Source organism: Fukomys damarensis, unplaced genomic scaffold (assembly GCF_012274545.1).
Source record: "Fukomys damarensis isolate Sample0158 unplaced genomic scaffold, DMR_v1.0_HiC HiC_scaffold_29, whole genome shotgun sequence".
NCBI lineage: Eukaryota > Metazoa > Chordata > Mammalia > Rodentia > Bathyergidae > Fukomys > Fukomys damarensis.
In genome coordinates, this window is record NW_022900941.1 from 5,574,706 (window position 1) to 5,596,403 (window position 21,698).

The window sequence follows — 21,698 nt, forward strand, 5'->3', positions numbered from 1 at the left end:
CTAGGAAGTTCTTAGGATGGTGAGTAAGACAGTCAAACTGACAAATAATTAGGACAGTGAGATGTGTTCAATAACATACTTAGAACAACAAGGAAATAGAGTGCGAAGTATTGATGTCCTTGAATGGATGAAAGCTTGGAACATGGATTTATTCAGAGTGGAAGGGTGGTGAGTCGAGAGTCCCAGAGAATTCTTACTGAGGGAGAGAAGACAGGCCCAGCTATTCTTAGAAGAATGAGCAAGGATGACATGTGGAAGAGAAACAGAAAGACTTCTGACACACTAGGAAAGGGTGATCGCATGAAGGCCACACCTGTGACAGGTAAAGAAGTCATATGGCTTATTTATTCCACTTAGGAGTATATCCTCAATATGTATCCATTTTCCTATGTATACTCCTAAGTGAAATAAATAAGTCACACATGTTTAAATACAAAATAGTTTCTCTGGTGTGAATAAACTATAATCATACATAAGATCCTAATGAGATAACTGACCATGTGAAATGGGAAGAAAAGGGCTAAAGGTGCAGGGAAAGTGGGAAGGGTAGGGGAAAGGGAATAAGGGAAAGAAAAAATAGGAAAAAATGAAAAACTGGAAATAAAGTGTTTGTAAATAGGGCGGGGAGAAAGGGGTGAAGGGAGGGCAGGGACAAGGGGAAAAAATGAGAACCAAGACATGTCATGTAAAGGTACAAGATCCCAATAATGAATGTAACTGTACTGTACACCTAAAATGTACCAATAAACTCAATGGGGAAAAAATTAAAATTAAAAAAAGAAGTCATATGGCAGAAGTATTGACAATCAGAAGTTGGACTATATAAAGCCATATATAACATTTTAAAGATTGCCGGGCGTGGTGGCACATGCCTATAATCCCAGCACTCGGGAGGCTGAGGCAGGAGGATCGCTGTGAGTTCGAGACCAGCCTGGGCTACATAGTGAGTTCAGGGTCAGTCTCAACTATACAGTGAGAACCTGTATCAAAAAAAAAAAAAAAATCATTTTAAAGAATTTTGTCTTAATCCCTCAGTTAAATGTTCTCAAGTTTTAGTGTGAATAGAATGAGCAATCTATGAGAGTCTGACAACGAATCATTCTCTCCAGATGATTTTATACCTGCTAGCCTCAAAACTCTAAAGAAGCGGCTGGACAGAGACTCCTGAAAGGATTTCAACTGGAAGAGGTGAGCACATTTGTTCATGTAGAGGCTCATCCTGGTAAAGCAATCTGTAGATGGGACTGGAACTCAAAAAGGAGACAGACTGATGACTTAGCAGGTTGTCAGAATTCAAGTGAGACATTATAGGTGCAAGAATTAACAATAAATGTGTTACTTTACTACACGTGGGGACAAGGAAAATGAAAGAAACAAGGACAGCTTCTGGAAAATTGTATCATTATGCACTAAAGTAATTCAGGACAGCATCTGGGTTTGGCTTGGAGAAAGGGGTGAGCTCAGATACATAACGATGCCAGCGATGCTTGTACACTGTGGTATCTGTCAGCGCAGTTCAGCTTGGGAGAAGTACTGGGCACAGGATGATAGCTAATGTTATGGTCCAATTAAATCACACCTGAAAGCAAAGAAAACAATTACAACAACAGAATTTTGGAGCACATAGCTTTTGATAAAAGATGAAAACTTGAAAAAATTAAACAGGGAGAATAAAAAAGGATAGGAGGAATACAAGAGAAAAGAGGTGTACCCGAAGGCAAGGGCAAGGCGAATTCCTAGAAGGTGGGACATGTCTACCACACAAACGTGCCACTGCTTTCGGATTTGTGACAACTCAAAGTTTCCAATGACAGTTGCTTCATCTTGTATATCATCCTGTCACAGACTTGCCATGGCTGCAAGGCAGGCACAGTTACTCCAATTCTAGAAAAAGGCGCTGACACATGAAAGGAATTTGTTCAATTGCTCCAGTTCGCACGACTAGTCAGAGGAAGGTCTGTGTTTAGTCTGACTTCTTCCTAACATTGAAGCCTATGTCCTTTGACTTTACAGAACCTTGGTGGAAAGAAATTTCAGTGCATTTGTAAGAGTGACCAGAAGGAGGCAAAGTGGAAAATGGAGCACAAGTTGGTCAATGATTCTCTCTAGAACCTTGCCCCTGAAAGAAAAGAAAATGCAACATGAAATAAAGAGATGATGACACCAGGACAGGTAAGAAACAATGTGCTTCAGTTACAAGAGAAAAGAGCCAGGAGAGAAGGTAAGGGAGTCAATCATAGGGCTTATAAATTTACAGTCATGGGTAAATTTCAGAAAATGGCAGTAGCCATGGGGATGTCAAAGAAGAAGGAATCAAAGATAGGAAACAGTACATTGTTAGATGGAGAAAGGGTGAGTTCAGTGAAGTCCTGCCTGGCAGATGACTTCAATCTTCTGAGCAAAGTAAAGTGGCATCTGCTGAGAATAATGGGGTCTGCTGGTGAAAGAGATTTCAATAAAATGAAATGGAAGTCGGGATAACTCTTCAGAGGACATCGGCGTGGTGGATGACCACAGCCTATTGAAACGTGGCTGGCCAACGTAAACAGTCCAGCTCAGACTGGGGACAGGTGACCCTCAGCAACTTAGAAGAACCTGAAGCTAATTTTCAACACCTCTGCTTCGGAATTGCTGGGTGAGAACATCCTGGGAAAGAATCATGACAGACATGAGGGCTGGCTTCATCTGTAAAATCTGCACAGAATGCAGACTGGTAGAGAGAAGCAAGAAAAGGTTTCCAAGAAGATGAAAAGCAATATTTAAAAGTAGTGATTTAGCACAAGGGTTTGGAAGAAGGTGAGGGTTAGGCGATGGATATTCTTGGGAATAAGGGACAGTAGAATTAGATGACTCTTGACTCCTAAAAGAATTCCACTCTCAGAGAAGCTGTTGGTCTCCATCCATTACCAATTGTTTTAAACCACTGAATGTACTAAGAATCCTTTCTTAGATGTGTAGTTTTTCATATTCAGCTGCATTCCATAATGTCAAGGAAGGGGAATATCATGGCTCTTTCTCTATGCTGGAAAGAGATTTACATTCACGAAGTCTGAAACTCACATGCTGATAAAGATGGATAATTTTCCCCTTCTGCCAAGATCACCTAGGTAAGAGGCTGGTGGGTCAGAGCCAATACTCCCACCTATTTGGTTCCAGTCCATAATGTCTTATAAAGACATAATTTTAAGAAATCCATCAACATGAGAAGGGAAAGCTGTTCTGTGTGTCACTACAAGAGATTCTGTCTGCATGGCAGGGGTGATTTTTACAAAGCAAGGGATAAATACTGGGCTGCCACTGGAAGAAAATAGAAAAGGCACAGACATGTATTTTATTTAACCAGGGTAGGTGAAGGAAAGCAATTTAAGTAGCAGCAGGAAGGTCTAGGATACTGTATGTTGTATGGTTTCCATTGCCCTTAGAACTGTGGAGAGTAGTCAGGACAACAAAGACACCAGGAGCTAGATCTGGAACAATAAATCTGGAATTTTATTAGAAATAACATCCCAAGGAGCGTGCCCTCATTTCTTCCCCACGCTTTTTGTCCCTTCCATTTTTATGCAAGTCATAACCTTTGGTAACTCTAAGCCAGGTTGCTGGAGGAGGAGTGTTCATATTGATAGCTACTCTGGGTGGTCAGACTACTCTGGCCATTGCTTCTTTTTAAGGATGACCTAGCTTCTCCTTTACAGCAGCCCAGGGACCCTAGTGCATCAGTTCTAATGTGGTTTAAAAATATTTTAACATCATTTCATTTCCCTTAGTCATATTCCTATAAAAAGCTTAACTTCTGGGGCCAGAGATTTAGCTCAGTGGCACCATGCCTGCCTCGAAGGTGCAATGTCCTGAGGTCAAAAAAAAAAAAATTAACTTTTCACACTGCCTAAATGCTCACATATCCCCTCCCTCAAATACATAGCTTAGAAAACAATAAATTCAAAACATCTGGACAAAAAGCCAGGAGATGGCAAAGGACATATGTCTCTTTCATGCTCCAATTAAGGAGTCCTGAGTCCTCTGCTTTGCTTCCTCTGTGCTCTCACAAGATGTTTTGAAATACTCCAAGGCTGTTAATGCGCTAAGCCAGTCCTTGTCTGATCTATAGTGCTGCCTGATGCCAATATGAATCTACATTGCTTCAGTAAATCATTTTGACATCCTCCCCTGCCTTTATTTTGTTTCATCCCAATTTCTTAGCATGGCTTTCAAAGTCTTCCACAACTTGGAAGAAAACTCAGATTTTTTTTTTTTTCAAAATGGACATCACTGGGGACAGGGTGAGAAATACTTTCTAAGATCAGATGCTTATTTTAACTTCGAGAGCTGGTTTTGAGATGAGTAAAGAGGCTTTGAGTAAAAACTCTGAGTTTATATTCCCGTACTTTATTATCTCCTGATAATGTAACATTAGATTGTAAGAAATTACAAAGCCAAAAGACATTAAGCAGGGTTTTAAACAGAATATAAATAGCTACTTCTGATCACAATTGCTACCACTTATTGTACCTGACAAAGTAAGAGGTGTGTTTATAAATCATGCCATTCAGAATTATCCTATGATGTAGGCACTTAGTGTGTGTATGTGTGTGTGCGTGTGTTGGCGTGTGTGTGTGCGTGTGTGTTCCAGTGGAGGAATGGAGACTGTTAGCCTGGTGAGCTCACAGTGACAAGGCCAAGGTTCTACTCTAAACCTAGTGCAGTGTTCTGCCCGTCGTTCTAAAGCAGGTCTCACCTCTCCACTTCTCTGCCTAACCACAGTGAACGCCTGCGCCTTGTCGGCCGAGGGTCCTTCACGGCTTCATCTAAGATAGTTGTATACGCATTTGATAGCAAAGGGGAACCAGAGCCAAGAAACAGAAAGAGCACATGGAGAAATTACCTCGATCGTGTATGCATTTCTTGTTTTCCTGCTGAGTGAAGGAGATGATTTTGGTTTTGCTTTGCCTCAGGCACGTTTGTGCGATAAATTTTGGATTTCATTTGTCAGTATGCAGGTCTATTTTCCAGTGCCTCTCAAGGCAGCCATGACAGCTAACTCAGTTATAGTCAGCTCTCAAACACATATTAGGCATTTGCTGATGAACAAGAAATGAGGGCCAACAGGTGGTTTCAGAATGATGTGGCCAGTTCAGCGGTCAAGGTGCACGGAGGACAGTGGGAGTGCACAGAGCAGGGCGTACAGCCCAGCCTGGGAGAGGGAAGGACAGGAACAGCCTCTGAACTAATCATGCAAGGGTAACTAGAAGTCAGCCAGGCATGGAATGGTGGACGCTAGGCTAAGCGAAGGAAAAGGCTCAAACACAGGAAGGCAGAAAGGTGTGAAGAGGTGAGGTTTGGGAACTGCCAGGAGTTCGGCGCAATTAGAACAGAAGGTGCAGGGGTAATTGCAGAGGGAGGAGGGAGAACTGAGCACAGCCAGTTCGGTCGGAAACGTGCCAGCGGGGCCTTGGTGTGCTGCGTGGCGATGAAAGAGCGACTCTGGCCTACCTGCACACTGTGTGGACCGCGCTAAACTGAGCTGGGGGATACAACAAGAAGCAGGAGGTGAAAGCTCAGACTGCGGTGATCTCTACCCTCTCAAGAAAGCAAAATGATTAATAATTGTTTAGCAGATACTCTGAAATGAAAAATCTATAAAGCTGAAAAAACTGTACGCTACACAATGCTTGTATTAATTCCCTCTTTCTCTCTGCTCTGGGCATCAGGACCTTTGGTTAAGAGATAATAAGATCAATGTTCAGGGTGCCTCTGAATCTTTGCTTTTTCTCCCCTTTCAGTACTAAGAATTTAAGGCAAAGCCTTTGCCGTGAGCTACATCCCAACCCCTTTATTATTAATTATTTTGAGTCAGAGTCTTGCTAACGTGCTAGTTTATTCAAGCAAGGCACAAATATGCGACCCTCCTGCCTCAGCCTCTGAGAATATCGGTGTTACTGATGTGCACCGCCTCTCTCACTGGCTCTGCGTCTCATTTGTTCATTTCTGGGTCTGTGGGTTGCTAAGCCTCCTCAGCGCATTCTCCTGACTGTCCCTGATGTCTGTGTATATACAACTACTTTCTTATGTGTGCTATTGTGATCACTTGGTGATGCGGTTGACCTCTTCGTCAACATGGACTCAAAGGAAAGGCATCCAATCCCATCAGGGTAACCCGATGATTTCTGCTCTCAATCAGTTAAAATTAAGGACCACGTCTTTGCCATCCAGTTCATGTCACCATGTACGGCTTGTAGACAAGTAGGGGTCACAGTTTCTTTGTCACCACTCCAGGAAAGATATGTGCAAAATGTAAGGGTAAGCTCTGGGGAAAGTACAGAAATTGGGATACAAATTTCACCTAAGAAAATGCCATTAGTACTAGCTTGTAGGTTCTGTTTCCTTCGTTATACTTTTCTAACAACTCATTTGGTTCTATTTTTAGAGAGGAGTGACCAGACTGCAACTCAAAAACCACTTATTTATTGCAAAGTTCCCACACTGTAATTAAACCTGGATACTGAGGATTTTAGTTTAGAAAAATAACTCACACATTACCATTTTTGTCTTAAAAATTCAAGCAATACCTGCATCCTAAGTTTGCCCCCAATGGTGTATGGTATGCAGGGACAAAACATTTGAGAAATCATTCTCTACCTCATGTGGGAAGACAAATGCCATAAAGAAAGAAAAGAAATCAAAATATTCCTGCATTTTGAGTGACTACCATATGGCTAGTAGAAAAAGTAGACATCTCACTTGCACTTTATCGAACTCTATAAAACAGGTATCTACTGTAGCTACTTTGCTAGTGGGAGAACTGGGACTAGGAGAGTAAATGCAAATATTTGGTCTGGAATCCACTCTCAAATTAATGTAATCCCCAGATCGATACTTTTTCATATCTCCTACTTCCATTACAAAATAGGTAATTTAGTGTAAAAATTAGACTTAGCTTCTTCAAGAAATGGAAAATTCATTAAGATCAGGGCCCATATCATATGACATTTTAAAAATTTGCAATTTCTAGCACTATATTAGAGATAACATAGGTTGGCAATGTTTTTGGAATGTTGGTACTGCCCTGAAGTTGCCCTTGTTATGGATAAGCTCCCTTGGAGCTGAACAGCAACCCCAAGTACAGGATGGAGGAGTGGTCTGCATGAGACCATTACTCAGCAACAGTGACACCTGTCTTTTGAGAACTCTGTGCACCTGTTTGGAGAGAAGACAAGGAATGACAGCTATGTGCTATAATTTTTAAACCCTCCAACTATTGCAGATATGCACATAGGCTATAATATCACCAGAAATCATCCTGTTGCATACCCTTCATTTCCTGCCCCACCTTAGCTACCTAAAATCCTGGTAACATGAACGCCTGTGTGCACTCCCCTTTTAGGTTTTATCCATGAGCACTCACCATTCTCCAGTCCAGGAGAACGAGCCACTGAACCAGGGATAAGAACTATAGATGTCCTGCTGGTGCCTCTTGCATTCAGAACTAACACATTTGGGAGAGAACCCCTGTCTCCTTACCGCTTCCTCCTGTAAAATACATTCCAATATTTGCCGGTGTCCTGGGCAGAGTAGGCTTAGTATAACCAAAGTTGCAGCTTGAGAGATGGACACAGAGAAACTGAAACTCAGACAGGATCCTTCATCAAAATGCAATGCCTTGAACCCTACAAGAACTCTGGGTCCAGACTGCTCAGCTCCTTCTGGTGGGTCCAAGGCCCCACATCAGCAGGAAGAGTAGAAGGGACCACCAGCACCAGAGGCTCTGAGATCAAAGCAGCCCTAGAAAGTCAAGCGGTACTGGTACATATCATCATCCTCCTCCTCTCACTGCCTGGGACGTCCTTTCTAAGCTCTTGCTAATACCATTTAGTTAATCATTCAGTTTGCGTAACATCAGTCAGATAGAGGAAGTCAGTCGTGGAGTGAGCACCTACTGGAAGCAGAATGAATACTCTCTGGCTCTGAATACTCCTGCCCTACCCTCCCACCTAGAGTCACAATGAAATTTTGCTCCCTCGCCAAGGTGATATGTTAGTGTGCAGGACCTCTGGCAGGTGATTAGAACGTGCAGGCGGCATCCTCATGAGTGGGTACAGTGTCCTTATTAAAGAGACTCCAGGGATCTCTCCCTTCAGCCCCAGTTCCTTTCCTGTGCAAAGGGACAGCAAGAAGTTCCCGTCTATGGGCCAGCTCCTTGCCCCCCCCCCACACACAGAATCTGCCAGTGCTTAGAGCTAGAACTTCTCAGGTTCAAGAAATGTTAGAAATAAACTTAAGCCTCATAGAGTACAGTATTTTGTTGTGCAGCTTCAATGGACTAAAACAGTTAAGACATAAAAAGTAGCTTCTTTTACCTTCTCCTTATTCATCAATCATCCTACAGATGAGGAAACTGTAGTTGAGGGAAAATCAAACTAGTGAGTGACAGAACCTGTATTTAAATCCAAAATCAATTGGCCTTCTTGCTAGAGACTTTTATCATCATTTTATTTTCCACCAGCACAAAGTATGCCAAGTCTCTATATTGAGAAGTCAAAATGAGACATCAAACTTTTCATTGGTTGTCCTGAAAATAGAGTTTCATCCTCCTGAGTGAGGATACTAACCTTAATACATACACCCGGTTAGGTTGTGCACCTATGCCTGTTGCACAGTCTCTTCTGTCAAATAAGGGGCACAAACATGAACTTGAATGAAACTTGCGAGCTGCAGGTCCTGCTCCCCAAGTTGACATTTCTGCTCTGCAGCTGTGCAACCTTCGGAAAGTCACCTAACCTTTGTTTGTAGATCTGTCTCCTATCTGTAAACTAGGGCTTCACATACACCTACCATACGAGGTTATTAGTAAGGTGAATATGTCAGTGGTTGAAAATAATTTGGTGTCGTTTCCGGTCTGGAATAAGTGTCAACATAATATTAGAACTTCCTCATCATTTTTCTTGGCATTACTATTGCTTTCATTGCTTTCATACAGTAAGCATTTAATTTTTTAGGCTGTGACAGAGATTAAGCAAGCATGAAGGCTGGGCTCAGAAAGCTCAACATTAGGGTTTTTTGAGATTTCAGTAGCGAAGAAATTCCTCACAACTGGAGATCTTTTCTTAAAGGCCATTCCCATATTTTAAAAAATAAAAAACAAACAAAAAACCACAACAAAACAAAAATAGCCCAAAAGTCCCGCACGCCCACAGCACCATTTCCCTCTCCAGCCCGACATCAGGAGCATTTCCATCTCCTTTGCAGAAGGTGTGGGATACCCAGGGAACGCCAAGGCGATCCAGTGGAGCCTCTGATATGGTGAAATCGTCTCACTTATGTGTAGAACATCCCTTTAGCCTTAACAACCCCTTGTCTTTTCTTGTATGCAATGTGACTTATCATACACCTTGACCTGATAGGAACATGATTAGCTAATTGCTGTGGGCACCTGACCTTTGAAGGGAACAATAGATACCTCTGCCATCTTTCCTCTGATGCCATGGAAAATGATTAAGGTTCAGTGGTTTCTCAGTAGCAGGCAGCTGTTCTCAGGTGGGGACACTCAGACTTGCAAATTCTAGATATTGAGTCACTCTTCTCTCTTTTCCTTTCTCGTAGAGTGGTACAAAAGAGGAGGCAAGGACAAAGGCACAGGATCGGAGTAAACTTTTACAAAAATCTCTATTCTTTGTAATAAAATTGTTCATCCCTATGAATTCCAGATTGTTTGCCATGTGCATAATGGGCCACTGGCAAAATTGTGAAATCTTTAAAGTTTCCTTTTCTGCCCTTGTCTTTTATGCTCTGTCTTTTCCCTTTGGTGTGTTCTTTCTCATTCCCTGCAGCCCCAGGAGCTCAAACTTACCCAGTTGGGAGCTGAGAGAGGTTGCATACATAGGTGAAAATCATTAGCATCTAGAAGACTGTCCCCTCCTCCCCTCCCTGAGGACAGAGAGTAATGAGGCGCTCCAGCCTGTCCCGCTTCATCTTTTCTAGGTCATGCTGTGTTTTGGAAGTCAGGTGAAATATAAAAACCTTTTCTCTAAGAAAACTGCACAGATGCGCGCACACATACGCACACACCACGACAGTGACATGTGCAAAATTTCAGGGGATTTGCGGCACCTCTTGAACACAGGACAAAAATCCTTAGGAGTCTAAGGTAGCACCCATGCAGGACTGTGAGAAGCCTGGGGAAGGAAAGGTGGTAGAGGGATGGGCTTTCTGTCAGTATCACTTCATTCCACTTTCTTCGCCAACACAGAGAGCTAGTAACAAGGATTTTCCTAATATTGGTATTAGAATAAAAAGCAAGACAATTTTCTATATATTATTATCTACAAACTGCACTATGTCATCAGAGGACGTTAAGATCTATGCCGCGCACATATATAACATCCCAGAGTTGAAACGCTGTCTAGTGATCTGCCTTAAAAAAGGAGGCCTGGGAACTTAGCTGGCTGGTAGAGTGCTTGTCTAGCATGGTAAGGCCCTGGAATCGGATTTCCAGCTATTCCCTTGCTGGGTATCTTCCCAAACTGATTAAAAGCATCATACCAAACTGATAAGTGCACGCTCATTTTTATAGCAGCAGTTTGTAACAGCTAAATATTGGAAACAGCCCAGATGCCCATCAAACAAAGAATGGATAAAACAGATGTGGATTTTTTTATATAAGTGAGTAGTACTCAGCCATAAAGACAGATAAACTTGAGACATTTATAGATAAATGGATACAAGTGTAGACTGTACTCTTAAGTGAGATAAATCAGGCATACATGAGTAAAGATCACATTGTCTCTCTGGTATGAGAAGCTGAAAGGGTAAATAAGGACCAAAATAAATAATAGGTAATAGGAAGTAGGAAGAAACTCTTCACAAGGAAAGGTAAATTGCGAAGAAAAAAGAGAAAAAAGGAGGGGAAATCGAAAATGGGAGAAAAGAAGGGAAAAAATGGAAACAAAGGGTGGGAGAGAGGACTGGAGGGGAAGGGACTAGGAGAAAAAGAGGAATCAAGATATACCATGAACAGGAAGAAATTCCCTCTAATGAATGTGGTCATTACGTATATTTATATCATACCAAGACAATTAATTTTAAAAGTAGGATTTCTACCAGTATGAAAGAAAAAAAAAAAGAAAGAAAGTAAAGGAAAAAAATCTTTGGATAAAGATATTTCCAGATGGAGGTCAAGCTAAGTGCTTTAACCCATGCTTTTAGAATTTGACTCTTAGAATTTTGACTTCTTCAAAAATCTCTTTCTTTTTGTTTCTCTTTGCTTTCCTGTTCTTTTCTTCCTTCTTTCCTTCCTTCCTTTTATTCCTGAGGTATATCTAAATACCTAAGCCAAGAGGGACTTTATGAGTTTCAAGCCTGGGGTGGCGGGGTAATATTTTGAAACTAGAGTTTAAAATCTCATGTTTAATTTGAAAATTTCATGGAATTTTCTTTTATACTAAAAATATATCTGTACCTTCTTTACTATTAAAATAATGTGCACTTTCTAACCTTTGAATGAAATCATTGCTCCAGGAAAATAATCCTTATGTATTAGCATGCATGTGTGTGTGTATTTCTATTTGTGTGTGTGTTTCCTCAGTACCATTAATTTATTCAGTGGAGGAGGTAGTTCCGTGTACAATTGAGAAGACTGAGTCTCAGAATAAAGCCACTTGAAGAATAAATGTGCCAAGACATGCTGTGAATATGTCTCAGCAACATCATGGCAGTTCAGGAGATAAGAGCAACCATAAGTCTTTTTGAAACATTTAAGCAAAAGTAAAAACACACAGAAGAATAGCAATCAGGAAACCATACAGACAATAATCCTAAAAGAATGGTCTTGGGAAGGTGGAAACTAAAAGCCTTTGCACTCTATTTTTAGTATGAAAAAATACACAGAAGTTGAGTGTATTTCTTTGCCAAAAGTTAAGATGAGTTTGCATTTAATACTGGTATTCAAACATATTTGTGCAATAAATACGATTTAATCTGATTGACCAGAATGATATTGGAAAACTGTTAGAAATCCAGCCCTTAGCTGTGTTCTAAAACTTTCTCTTCCATGAAAAAGCCACAGTGCTTGGGAATCTGAGTTATATTTCACATCCCTACTTATTAGTAGTAGCAACTTTGGTAAATTACTTAGACACTCTACTTACAAAGTAAAAATCTAATTGAACTATCCCTACAGTTTTGCTACAAATTAGCAGTAATGTACATTGCTACAAAAAGAGACTATATAATGTAATTCTTCACATTGAATTGTACCTGGATAGATACTTAATGAAAAGAAAAATAGAGCCCAATTAAAGGCAGAATATAATTAAAGGCTTAAAGATGTAGTACAGGAGGTAGGAAATATATGGCGAATGTTTCAGTGTAAAACACTTATGAGAGTAAAAGGCAGATTGCTGTTAACCCTCACAAATTAAGTACTCTCTATTGTTTCAAACGCACTTATCTCATCATTCTTTCTACTTTTTGAAGTCCTCTTTTGTATGTTACTTTAGTGAGAGTGTTTGGCTACCTTGATATCCTCTTCAATTCATTTTTTATTTTATTTTTTGGTACTGGGGATCCAACTCAGGACCCTGTGTTGGCCAGGCAGGTGTGGGTGTCACTGAGCTACATTCCCAGCCCTGGTATCAATTCAAAATGTTTCCTTTCATGATCATTTTGAGTTTGGGGACGAGTAAAATAATCACATGGTGCCAGATCCTGCAAGTAATGTGGACGAGGACACACAATGATGATTTCCATTGGACAGCACTTGGTAGAAGCATTTGCTACATTTAGAAAAAAAAAAGAAAATAAAGACAAAAACTATAGCTGGGCCATGGGGAAGATGTGTGTAGACAGGGGTGGGGTAAGGTAAAAGGGGAAACTGCTAATAAGAAATTTTGCTACCTATTCCTGAGTGAAATGAGGAGACTCATCTATTCCAACAGAGGGCAGTTAAGTGGGCAAGTGAGTAGAAAAAAGGAGAGACAGCAATGCCCTTTTGACAATACCATGCTTTGGTGTTTCCTAGTCTAATTCAGTTTACATCTCACTGAATCTCCTCTCAAACTCAGGTTTTCTCCTGACTGTCATAATGTAGCCTCCACAGAGTGGTGAGAAAAAACCAGAGCTTCATTCTATTCTGGACATCATATTTTAGATACAGCATTAGCAAGGTGGAATACACACAGAAAAAGAGAAAGAGAACAGCATGTAAAAACTAAAAGAGAAGAATTGAAAAGATTGGGAGAGACTGCTCATAGGACGTTGAAGAAAAATCACAGTGAAGAAGGAGGTTTGGTTTGAGATGTTCTGCTAAGCAGCTGTGGGTGGTGCTACGTGGCTGTGCTTAGTGGCAGGCTTGGGTATAATATGAGAAAGTCCTACTAGCTATAGTTTTCATTAAGGCAGAGAACTCTCACTTGAGGTCACATTTCTACACGTAAGAAGTAAAGTGGGATGGAGTCATCAAATGTCTGGAATGCATTTAGGGAGTGTGGAGGTCTGCACACCTTAGGCAGGTTATGGTTGGCTGCATAACTGCAAAGTTGCCATTCTGTAGCCTCTGCCTTCCAATTTCAAAATCTCCCTATTTCTAAAAGCAGACATTTTATAGAAGACAAGGCCAATCACCTCCTTTGCACTTAAAAGGCAAATTAGAGACAGTATTTCTTATTCAATTGATTTTACGAATTGAAGATTGAATGGGAGCAGATAAGTGATCCAAGCCAGGGTCTTTGAGGTGATAAATGAGGTAAAAAGTGCCATTTGAATAGAAGGGCTCATGCCCCTTTCCTAAGACGCATCACCATGTTGCCTCGGAAGCTCTGGGCACACCAGGATTTTACATTTAGACACCTATACATCCATGTTGGAGAAGGCCTGTAGGAAAAAAGCATGGCCAAATATGCTGTTCAATAAACCGACTCCCGCTGTTGCAGGACAGCACGCAGAACTCTGACAAAGATGCCACCAGGAAGAGAACCAGAAAAAGCCTGGAGAAACTGAAAAATGGTTGATAATTTGCGTCTGTAGTTCTCTGTCCAAGATATGTCCTCGCCGCCCCTCTTCACACTGTGCCGACTGGCACTCTGGCTGTCTCTTTTCTCTTTAAAACCCGAAGAGGAGAGCACAGGCAGGTCACCACTTCTTCAAAAATGAAAGATTACAATAATTGTCATTACATCAAGAATGTCATCACAACTTCTCAAATGGCATTGTGCATTTCATTTAATATTTACAACAGCAAGTCATCACACTTATTGGGGGAAAAATAAGGAATGACAACAATGAATCGAATCAGTAAATGACAGAACCAGGGCAGAAATTCTATTTCTTAAAATTGCTTTCCTCGGGCTCTTTCTATTGGACTGGATTTTACAAGAAAGCATCTTTTTGTTTTTAACACTCAATAATGCATAAATTACTAATGGATCCAAATCAATTCCATAGACTTGGCCACCTCAGTAATGAGGAATTGACGAGTCTTCATTGGCAGGGTGTATCCTGGACATTGTAGCATTTTCTGCTCCAGATCCCTGACCTCTACTTGCTGGATTCCACTGGCAAGGCCCTCCTTATAATAGCCAAAATGTCTCCAGACATTGCAATAATTGCCTGTGGCAAAATTATTTCTAGTTGAGAATAACTGTTGTGCTCTACTGGTTTTTATGTGTTTTAAAAGAGAAACACAAACTAAATGAATTGACACTGATCACATATACTTATAATATGGGGGGCATATGTGAATATGTACATGAAGGCAGTGGACACAGACACCTCTAAACGATGTTGGCTTCTTCTAGGGATCAAACCATCCCAGCACTATAAGGCATGATACTATCCAGCCCTTTGTTCCTAATTTGGCATGAAAACTAAAAATGAGACTGCCATTGACCATCGAGTATAGTACTGTTATTTGTCCTTTATAAAATGACATGACTGGGCTGGGGATTTACCTCAGTGGTTTTGCTGCCTGCCTCCCAAGCACAAGGTCCCGAGTTTGATTCCCGTTACCAAGAAAAAAAAAACAAAAAACAAAAAAGAAAGACATGATCTCTCAATGAAGCCACAAAACACTTAGCTATAGGAACTCAATAATTCAAATTGAATTTTCCAACAAAAATTGATATTTACACAGAAAACACTGAAATCTTTACCCCAAACAATGTATCTACAAGGGTGAAAATATCAAGAGTCATACGTTCTTCCCTTGAATTGATTTTGTTTCACTGGCTCAGATGTTTCTTAGATTAACTTTACTAATGAATTTTCACAGTGTTTATTCCCTTGACAACAAAGCCAAAGTCTGTACTTAATTATCATATTCTTTTCTAAATCCAGGTCTTTTATCAGAACATTAAGGGATTGACACAATTTGCTGAGGTGACAGCTAAACTAATATATCTTGTTTATAATGGACAAATCCAAATATGTGAAAATTTCTATAAAAAATCTATAGGTATTCCATGCATGCATAACAGCACACATAAACTGTCACTATCATACTTTTATTTAAGGTTTTATCAGTTTTTTTTAAGTCTGGAACATTACTTGGAATCTATGTTGTGACTCTCCTTAAAATTGACACAGCAATGATCACTGCCTTTTCTCTTTTACTTTCCTTTTTAGTTTTATTTTAGGATTCCCTATTTTTAATGTTCATACAGAGATTTCTTTAACTGAAATACCGAATAGTTTCTTTGGTGTGAAAAACTATAATAGTACACAGGATCCTAATGAGATAATTAATAATGTGAAATAGGAAGTAAAGGGCTAAAGGTGTAAGGAAAGTGGGAAGGGTGGGGGAAAGGTAATAAGGGAGAGGAAAAAAATATGAGAAACTGAAAAAATGGAAATAAAGTGTTTGTAAATGGGGAGGGGAGGAGGGGGTGAAGGGAGGGCAGGGACAAGGGGAAAAAATGAGAATCAAGACCTATTATGTTAAGGTACAGAATCCCAATGATGAATGTAATTGTATTGTATACCTAGATTGTACCAATAAACTCAATAAAAAGAAAAAAATTGACACAGCAATGATTATTAGAATAACAGAAAATATTTCTATTGTTACTCACAAAGTTAGAAAGAGTTTCAAACTGGTTTGATATATCAGATGATTTCTACCACAAATATGTAGTACGGATTTCTGCAAATAAAGGAACATTGCCGGGCATGGTGGTGCACTTGGGAGGCTGAGGCAGGAGGATCGCTGTGAGTTTGAGACCAGCCTGGGCTACATAGTGAGTCCCACGTCAGCCTCAACTACATAGTGAGACCACGTCTCAAAAAACAAATAAACAGACAAAAAAACAATGTAGGAATACTAGTCACAGAACCATGTTTACATCATGCATGCACTCCTCCAAGACATATAACATCATATATCAAAAGGGTGTATGAGTCAGGCATGGTGGCACACACCTGTGATCTCAATACTCTGGGAGGCTGAGGCAGGGGGATCACAAGTCTGAGACCAGCTTGGGCAATTTAACAAGATTATTTGTCAAATTAAAAAAAAAATTGTGTCCTGGTGACAGAGCTCAATATAAATGGCATGGGTTCAATCCCTAGTACTAAAAAAATGAGTATCTTAAACCACATGAACTATTTTATAATTCATTCATTTTCTGTACTTACTATTTTACTCTGTGAGTAGTCCTGCATTTGTCAGGTAACAGTGTCATGACCTGAATGAACTAAATTCCAAGTCCCAGGTGCTTGTTAATCCAATGTACACTTATTATCCACATGCTCGTGCATCAGGAACTCCTGACTATATTACTAAAGTGTCAGGCTGGAAATATTTGAAGTTCACCTTCTGTCCATTAGAGAGCAGAACTGTGCGCTAGACTGGTATACAGCGCATCAGAAAGCAAAGGGTATGCACTGAACACCACCCCAAAAAGCAGCAGCCACAAACCTGCCCACCCACTAACAACAGCTTCTGTCCACCTTCTTGGCAAAACTCGGCTGGATTTTAGAAAATAAACAGAGGTTAATTTCCATCCAAGTTCCCATTTCACTGCATTATCTAGAGAGATACATGACCACGAAAGTGACCCCCAAGTGAATACTGACCTGGGGGACAATGAGTCACGACAGTCACCAGAACAAGCGGCTTACACAGAGGATGCGCACATGGGCAATCTTACTAGTTATCTTAACCATGGACAGGAGCATTACTAAACCATTACAAGGTGGGTATGCACACATATGTGCTTGTGTACACGATTTTATAAACTATTGCATTTATTGAATGACCTATACTGAATTCAATTATTACATTACTTACCACACTAAATTCTGCTAAAATAGACAGCAAGGGCACCTGAAGGTTATCTGAGCGAGCCGTGCGCTGTGTATAGATCTCAATGTGGAGCTATTCTGCTGGCCACACTGCAGTGTAAGCAGACACTACAGGATGGGATTAACACGAACAGTGCCACGGTCACTGAGTCCTCGTATGCGACAATTCTACCTAGTTTATGTGCACTTTCCCCTCTACTCAAGCTCGCTAATGTCGGAAAGGACGGAGAGACCCTCACCGAAGGTGCACCACAGTCGATTTCTCTCTCGAATGTAAAGAAGCGGGGCACAAAGTTGCGGAGAAAGCACCCTCTCATTGTGCGTCTACCGTCAGAGATGGGCCCCAAATCCACACTGCTGCCTCTGTGGAGGTTTCACTCCAATCATCTGCACTTCGATTTATCAAGTAGTTATGTTTCCGTTCACCGTGCAATACTTGGGCAATTTAATCACGGCAAACAGAGATCCCTTCTTTTGAGGAGGTCCCAAGGGGATGTCCGGGATGCAGGTGGATAATTCAAGGGCCTTTGTAAGGTAATGCTTTAACATAAATAGCTGTTGAGTGGAAACTAAAGAGATCAAGGTGAGAAAGCAAATTTTTGACAAGCCACTGTCCTCTCAAATCAGGAAATACCAATAAGACTGTCTTGCCCTGATACTCACATAAAATAGCAGCAAGAACAAGTTTTCCAGTGGGTTAAAAACAGGAGCCTCTCTTCTAGCTACTTGAAATACACAATGCCTCATTTCCAGCCACAGTCCCCTTACTGTGCAGTGAAGAATATCAGAACTCATTGCTTCTATTTAACCAACAAACTGGCAATGATGTCTGAGGTGACACATATGCTAACTAGGTGAATCTGATCGCTACATGACATATACACGTATGCAAATGTCACATCCCATCCCGTAAAGGTGTACAATTATTAGATGTTAGTAATATTTAAAACATGAGCACTTGCTTATTCAGTGTGATTAAAGACAGAGATGACACTGAAGTACCTGGACATCAGTCAGCCTTGACCAAATGAGGACACCATGCCCACTCTCCCTGCAAACCTTCTCAAGCCGAAGCCCTTTGCTGGCAACTATAAATTCAGAGATTCTTGCAATGAGAACTAAGGTAAGGGTCTTCACATTACACCTCCCAATAGGTCGAGAGGAGAAAGGATGCACTGAGAGGTGGAATTCTGGGCCTCTTCTCCACATTTTCTCAGAAGCAGTTTTCCCTGCAATTCATTTTACCTGTGAACATTCTGTGCATGACTTCATTTGGGAAACCAAAGGATTCTGCTTCTGACATCAAGTTTACATATGTAAGGCCTCATTCTTTGGGAAGTGAACTGCTTTTATGGGTGTGAACAACTTCAGGACGTGCAATGTCCTTTCTGTCAGCAACCACACAGAAGGAAACAGAGGCATAGCTACAGAAGACTGGACTTTGAAAACATTACTGAGCTTCCCTAAACCTGTGTAAGAAGGTCCACGAAGTCCAGACAAGAGCGGAAAAGAAGAGGCAGGGGACGGAAGGAGACCTCACCGCTAAGCAAAGCAGCAGCCTATACTGAAGGGTCAAAGTGATGACAGCCCAGGAGTGAGGCAAAGCTGTTAGTGGTCTGGCTTTGCCTGTAGTAGACAGAGAAAATGAGCTGGAGCGAGGGCTGGTCTCCCCATGCCACGCCGACACCTGGAGGGTGCCTGCCCAGCAGTGAGGCATTACAGAACTGTCACAGGCTTGTCAAGCCTACCCTGCCACCTACCCCTACCAGGTGAACAGAGGCCACGGGCTGGGTTTAGAGAGGAAATGCTCAGCCTGTATCTGAAAGCCGTCCAGTCCTTGCCGTGTTGGATCCAACTATAATAGTGTTTTCCTCGTTGGTACCAAACACCTATTTCATAAATAAAAATTGTGTATATTTTTGCTTACAGTGTCATGTTTGGATACACACATACATAGTGAAGTGATTGGATCAAGTTCACATTAATCACCTAACATAATTTTTCTGGAGCAAAACATATTTGAAACCTAATTTAAGGAAATTTCCAAGTATAGTCACCAAGCTGATTAGAAACCTCAGAAGAGCATTTCTTCAAATTGTAACTTTGTACCTTTGACCACTGTCTCCTTCTTCCTCCCCACCCTTCAAGTTCTTGGCAAGTCCCATAATACTTAACGTGAGTGAATACGCATGAGATTTTGCTATAGTTTTACGTGTCTTATTTCATGTCACTCAGCATAACATCTTTGAGTCTCATCTCTATTGTCACAAATGACAGGACTTCCCTCTTTTCCAAGGTTGAAGAGCATTTCGCTGTAGAAACATACTACCTACTATTTATTCATCTGTTGATGGACACTGTTTATTCCAGAACGGGGCTCCTGGGAACAGTACTAAAGAACATGGGAGTGCAGATTACAACACAAAACACAATGCCCCTCTGTCATGTTCTGCAGGTGATACAATGTAATGCAGTGACATCCCATTGTACTGTGATTAGTGAGGAGGGCCTCCGGTGAGCACAATACTGGGAGAGAAGCACTGACAGGAGGCACCATTCGTGGAGTCTGCATGGACCCCAGCATACCACAGCAGAACTGTGGGCCTGGAAATATAAGATTTCTCGGACCCTGGATCAGAGAGAACTAGCGTCTCCAGGATTAATGTCTCTTAGGGAAAGATAAACATGAGTCTTTTATTTATTTTTTTATTTGTTTGTTTATTTATATTTTTTTTTGGTATGGGGTATCGAACTTGGGACCTTGTGCTTGTGAGGCAGGTGAAACATGAGTCTTTTGTAGGAAAACCAATGCACACTGAGACTACAATGTCAACTGCAAATAAATCAGGCACACAAGTTTAAATGGTTTTCTTATAAGAGATACCCAAAATATAAATAAAACACATAAAAACAGATAGCAAGAAACAGGGAGATAGAACTTTTACAAATGGGAAGGAGACTAAGAAATGGAGAAATAAGAGGCTGAAAATAGAGTAGAGATGTGTTATGTACATGTAGCGACTCCACACAAGGAATGATTATTGTGTACTGGGCACATGTACCAATAAACAAAAGAACAGCTCATTCTTAAGCACAGGGTTCAAAGACACAGCAGAGAGAAGAAAAGACAGACATCATATATACTATCATATATATACATACGTGTGTACACACATACTCACATCTAGACACACTAACACACAGACATTTGTATAATTCATAATACGAACTGGATGCAGGGAAGTTGATTAGAATTACACTTTGTGAGCTACTAACTATCTGATCTTCTAGGATGGGGAAAAGAACAATCGTACAGAATCGTGATGTGGAATATAGCAAAAACTTAATTAATTACCTACCTTGGCTCAGGGTTTAGGTTTGAAATCCAGCCAAGGGGAAAAAACAAAACCCAAAACATTAGTTAATGTTATCTCTAATGGCCACTCTCCTGATATTGCAACCTTCTGCTTTTATTTCCTTTTATTGTGTCAACATTTCCTGATTGTGATAAAATGAGAGGCATCAGTCACTCTTTTGAAGTCCTGGTTATTCTAGCCTCCACCCCATGAGAAAGAATCCGCCCTCTTGACTCCAACCGCGGCACCTTACAGAGCCCACTGGACTAAAGCTAAGCCTCCCGGGTCATCAAAGCAGGGAAAGCACAGACTTGGGGTCCAGCAGGGGATTCTTAGCCACAAGGCCTTCGTCCGCAGAGCCCAGCTTCTGCTCACTAAGCAGGCTGGCACGCTTCTTTCCCTCCTGTGAACGGGTAAGGCCCTCTTACTTCTCATTATTGATTAACTGTAATCTGCAGCTTACAGATAGGTAACAGTGGATAATGAGAAATGAAGCAACTGGTTGTTTGAGATGATGCTGAGATTGTTTCCTCTGAGACTAGAACTCTGGAAGGCATAAAAAGGGAGAGTGCCAAAAGGCTCAAGCCTTTGCCCCTGGGTGTGCACAGTGCTCTACTGTGGGCTAATAAACTTGCCTCATCTATTTTAATTTGAGATTTGGGGAAAATATTTCTATCATAATATAAAAATGGATATAATATAAAGCTGAATGCCAATCTGTCTGAGTGTTCAAGATAAAATTCAAGGAATTACATGCTTCAGTGCCCACTTGGAGCTGTGCTCTCCAAATCCCCTGGGTTCTTGCTTTTTCCTGTGAGCAGCACTTCAGTGGAAAAGTTTAAAAAGTATTTGCTGAGGCCCTAAAACATGAAAACAAGTCATTTAGCAGAAGTTAATTGAAACAGGAACAGTGAGGGGAAGAAGACAGAAAGGAGGACCGATAGGGAAAGAGAAAAAGAAGAAAAGAGTAGAATTTGGGGAAGAGAGAAGAGGATGAGAAGGAAGGGGAAGAGGATGAGAAGGAAGGCACCCTGAGGTGAAGGCAACCGATGCTGC

The 21,698-nt window shown here is 41.0% G+C and overlaps 1 protein-coding gene across 2 annotated transcripts in view; it reads right to left on the reverse strand.

The window, feature by feature from the left end:
- Positions 1 to 21,698, reverse strand: part of Cntnap5 (contactin associated protein family member 5) — an 801,158-nt gene that overhangs the window by 769,863 nt on the left and 9,597 nt on the right. The gene's annotated exons all lie outside the window — the stretch shown is intronic.